A 4333-nucleotide genomic window follows, 5' to 3' on the forward strand; every position below is an offset into this window, starting at 1 on the left:
TCATGTCTGGTCTTGCGTGAAATTCCAGACAGTACAAGGCAACTATAAAGGCATATTTTTCATGCCATAGAGCTTATAAACTGTCACCACTGTGTTTCTGGACAGTTGTAACAGGAGTCAGGAAAGCATATAGACATTAACCAGTAAGAAAGTTTAAGGAAGCAATAGGGAGGTAGAAACAAATTACTGAGATCTGCATTATTTTAGGATATCTCAGTGCCAAACTACTAGGATGAAGTGACAAGCTCTTGCACAGACACGTCAGAACCCTCCTCCTGCTTACAGATAGGAACACACCTCGGTCAGGATGTCCAGACCATCGCGGTGATTTTGCATGTACCCAGTTGCCAGTAGACTGGCTCCTGTAGGTCCAACTCACTAGACTTTTAGCTCCCACAGGGTCATTACAAAGGGAATATTGAAAGCAAATTGTATTGGATCACTTGACCACCGCTCTCTCAAATATCATGGACGCAGAGGTAGCTTGTCGTGTCTGTTTCATATCTGTCAAGAAAGACCCTTAAGGTCAGCTTCTCCCAGCTCAGAATTTGGGATCTGCTGCCTGCAGTCATCTAGGAAAAAGAGCAGTCCATAGTGGAAGGTGCATTGTGTATGTGAGCCTAACATTTATAGTGAAATACTGACTGTACAAGAGACCAGCCAATAAGAGAGATGAAGCGCTTAAAAATGTTCAGAAACCCAAAAGAAGCTAAGAGAGGCAAGAAAGATAAGACACCTTTAACATACTAAATATATTTATTCCTTCAGAAACACTGCAAAATGTGACCAGTCTTGACCTACAAGCAGTAATGAAACCTAAAGTCCCAGGCATATTACATGCCAGCATGCAACAGGGAGAACAGTAAAGATAGGGCCAATATAGGCCAAAGATATGTCCTCAGGAGATTAGGAAATATATTCTGGAGGAAATGAAGGCCAACATGCTTTTCCCTTGGCAAAGCAAATCAATAACATCAATTTAAGTGAGCTGGGACCTAGATTTCCTCAAAGTAACTCCTTCTCAGCATCCTTCCTCAGGAGGTTTCTATATCGTCATTCTCTGCACTGCACTTCCTGACCTATGTCATGCAAAGGCACTAGAGACAGAGGTGGAAACATGTTCTTCTCCTCTTGCCTTCTGCGGGCCAAGCTGTTCTCTTCTCTCTCATCTTAGGGGAGGTGAAGAGAAGGGGAGGCACTCAAGGTGACCTCCTTCCCCCACCATTAGTAGAGGCTGGTTCAGTTACTGCTGACTGGGCAGTGAGAAGGGCGTAGAGCCAAAATGCTCCAATAGGAGCTATGTGTCCATCTTCCTTTCCCAGGATTCCTGCTCCAGGAACTGCCAGTGGAGTGTTACTTGGTGCCACTTGGTCTCTCCACAGTCCTTGAAGTCCTCTAAGTAAGTTCATGGTCCTCTTAGCCAGGACTCTCATTTCACCCCAAAAGTCTTGCCAGTATCTTCAGTGGGGTAACCAGTGACTGAGTAGCATCTGGTCCACTCCTGATTGGCTTGATGTCCCCACTCAGATGTGTCTGAGGAGGGAAAACACACACACAAAAAATCGATGTACTTTTCCTAGGATTTGGACATACACAGTACAGTACTTGATTTTTCAGATGCAACCCAGAAAGCCATTTGATCTTGAGGAGTTTCGCTACCTGATTACTTAGGCTGTGTTCACTCTTTTCAGTCTGTCCCTTGGGAAGAAGGATTATTTGGAAGGCTACCTAGACAGTGGAGCAGAAAAACTAAGGACAGTTGTCCCTGTATGTGGGAGAGAAGACACTGTTAGCCTAAGTGAACAGTGTGGTTTCATGGATTACAGGCTGATCATTGCAGAAGGGTATGCTGGAAATCAGCATGCAAGGACGGAAAGTAAGTGCTGGTTTGTCTCTACTGTAAAACAATTAATCTATTATTTATGTGTTCCCTTTGCATTTATTTACAGGTTGGTTTTAGTAGAACATAGATGAAGAATTTGATCATTCAAGTCTGGAATCTGAAATTATTATTTAAGACCAGCAGCAACATGCTGGACATTTTTGTGATAAAAGAAAATTCCTGTGATGCTAATCCCTGGTGAGAACCAGGAGTGGATTGATGACATGCTACCAGAGATAACATTTTAATATGGGCTGCATAAATTACTCTAGAACCAGCTGGAACTCTTTATGCCTGTATCATGATCCTGATTTGTGATTCCACAATTAGTGAACAATAAATAGACTATTTCAGTACAACTTTGATAGAACTGTCTCTGAGACAGACTGTTAGAATTACACTCCTAGTCTGTGCCTGCAATACTGTGCTAATGCTGTCTTGGTGAATATGGTGTGCTTTACATGGCAGAATTACATGTCCTTGATTCCCTGTCCCAGATATGATGCAGAAGGTATGGGCTGGTCCCTAAGTCCAAAATCACAACTCTAACTCTGGCTCATCACAAGTTGTGCAAAACTCCATGCTACATCCCACCTCAAAAACAAACTGTCCAGGAATGAGCTAAACCACTGTAACTGTGAAAAGACTTTTCCTGGTGATAGTACAAGTGGTTTCGAGTCCATGACTGCTGGAAAAAGATGCATAGAGAGAATCCTGGGGACAGAAGTAGACAGACTGCCAAATCATACAGGTCATGCCTTATGTGGATAAACAATATTCATGCAAGTAGTGCTAGTGAAATCCCATGCTATGCTTGCTCTCTGAAAGCATGTCATATCAATTTGAAACAGCCATTGCAGCTGGCTCACCTCCTCAGCTGATGAATGGAGAATGAAGGTTGGGAAGTGGGGGAAGCCCACAATCAAATGCAGAAATCACAACCAGATGTCAAGAAAGCTTCATCATTTTTTTCCAGGATATGCACACATTCTACAGTAGGGTAACCAGGACTTGCCAAGCTATGAGATGTCTTCTTACTAGGCAGAATTCTTGCTGATTATGCAAGGCTACTTCAGCTATCTAATTAGAGCAAGAATCCCTCACATGCACCTAGCCAGAAACTTCTACTTCACTAACAAGGTCCCAGGCAGGATGAGGAAGGGGAGGTGGAATGATGTGGTAATACTAGAAGATGGGTGTTGCTGACCAATCAGCAGTTCCATATTCTCTCTTGTCCTTGGCTGCCAGAGCTAGCATTTCAAATGGTCTGTATCTCCCAGCTGTGCTCCGATCCTCTTCCCCACCAAAATTTTGCACACCCACCCAACCCAAAAGCTAGTATCACAAAAACATACTCACCAGAATGCACCTGGGCTGCGACAAAATTCTGGGCAGTCCTACAGCATACAATTGGGCAGCTGAACTACTGCAGATAGCCACCAGCCTGTAATTCTTAGGTAGCATTGGGTGCAGTTGGGAGGAAGGCCCTTCCTTGTCAGACTTGGCACCTGGAGCAACTACAACCATAGAAGCCTGGATCTAGGGCACCTCCTGAAATTTTCTTAGAGCATCCCCAGTCCTGAGAAAGGGACATGTCCTACTGCAAAGTACTCAGTGCCCTTTTTGCCACAGGTCTCACACAAGTTCACATGAGAAAAATCAGGTGTAGCAAGCTGTTCCAGCAAGTCAGCTGCAGTCCTGGATTTAGAGACAGGCTGCTCTGGAGTCTTGGAAATGTAAATGTGCAGCTTCCATGAAATCTTGAAGCATCCTAGATAGGATCACATTCCAGCATAATACACCTTAGCAACAGCAAAGCTGCACTACCAGGAAATTGCATTTTTCCAGGTTTTGACCACCAGAAACTGCAGAACTATTTTGCAGACTACTGCATAAAGTGTTTTGCAGAAGAACACCATGTGTGCTATGGCATGCTTTAGCAATGAACATAGGTGCAACACATGAGACCCTGCTGTAACACTTTGGGATGACTGAAAACAGGTTAATTCACACTGGTTGGGAATGGCAGCATGAATCCTGCTTAAAGGGGCAGAACTTGAGTACAGCCTGACATACCCTTGTCCAAGCTTCTCCATGAAGCTCCAAAATCATTCCAGAGCCAACTATCAAGGAAACTTATACATAAGTAAGCATGGATAATTGGACAGCTAGGGCTTTGTGTATCCTGTTGAATGCAAGCTAACATTACAGTAAAAATATAACCAAAATCACCTTTAAGTGGTCCAATCTTTCTCCTCTGGCTGTTTATGAAAGCTGAGCTCCTTACACGCTCTGAATTACTGTACCACAGCCAGACCTCTAAGTTTGAAGATGCTGCAATGCCTGACATGGACAATCTCAGTAAAGCCTTCAACTGAGCAAGACATGCACCACGTTTAAGCCAATACCAGACACAGTAAGCATCTTTCAAATATTAATATTATTTTCAAC

This window comes from Phaethon aethereus (assembly GCF_964289735.1).
Source record: "Phaethon aethereus genome assembly, chromosome: 1".
Lineage (NCBI taxonomy): Eukaryota > Metazoa > Chordata > Aves > Phaethontiformes > Phaethontidae > Phaethon > Phaethon aethereus.